This window comes from Xenopus laevis, chromosome 3S (genome assembly GCF_017654675.1).
Source record: "Xenopus laevis strain J_2021 chromosome 3S, Xenopus_laevis_v10.1, whole genome shotgun sequence".
Classification (NCBI taxonomy): Eukaryota; Metazoa; Chordata; class Amphibia; order Anura; family Pipidae; genus Xenopus; species Xenopus laevis.
This window is the reverse complement of record NC_054376.1, coordinates 106,502,723-106,503,528: the sequence shown is the minus strand read 5'-3', so window position 1 is coordinate 106,503,528 and position 806 is coordinate 106,502,723.

Genomic DNA, 806 nt, shown 5'->3' with positions numbered 1-806 from the left:
AGCCAATAGGAATAGGGGGAGTGTCACACCGCATCCAATTCAGCTCTCATCAAGCGTCGCAGCTTCTGACCCACATCCCGAAGCTGTGCTTGCATTTCATTGGCTGCGTTCTGTGGGTCAGAAAACCGGTCCCTCCCGAATCAGCACGTGTGTTTTTTTTAGTTATTACAGTTTTGCTAATGAAGGTGAATTGTCCATTAAACTGTGAGTCTAACTTCTCCCAAGGGACCTGTTATCTTATATTGTTACAATGACTTATTTGCTTATCTTGACCGTGGTGATTTCTGGATAAGGGATCTTTTCATTATTTGGCTCTCCACAACTTAAAGGACCAGTAACATAAAAAGTTGAATTTAGAGTTCATGGGAGTTTGTAATAACTCCCATAAACTCTCAAGAAAACGAAATTCGATTAAAAAAAAAAACGACCAATCGAAATTTATCTGATAAATTCTGATTTTTCAAACTCTGGTGAATGGGATCCACTCGCAATCTCGAATCAAATTCAAATCAGACGGATTTATCAGGGGTAGAATTTCGAATTAAAAAAGTCGAAATTCGAATGAAAAAAGACCAACCGAAATTTATTAGAAAAATCAATGTTTGTATGGTTGAATCGGCCGTTTTCTATCAAAATTTGAATCGTACGAATCAAAGCAATCGATCGAATTTTCGATTCAAAGTTTTTCCCCAAAAAAACCTTTGATTTTTCAAAGTCCACCAATTGACTCCAAATAGGTTCTAGGAGGTCCCCCATAGGCTAAAACAGCAATTCGGCAGGTTTTACATGGTGAATGGTCGAAGTCG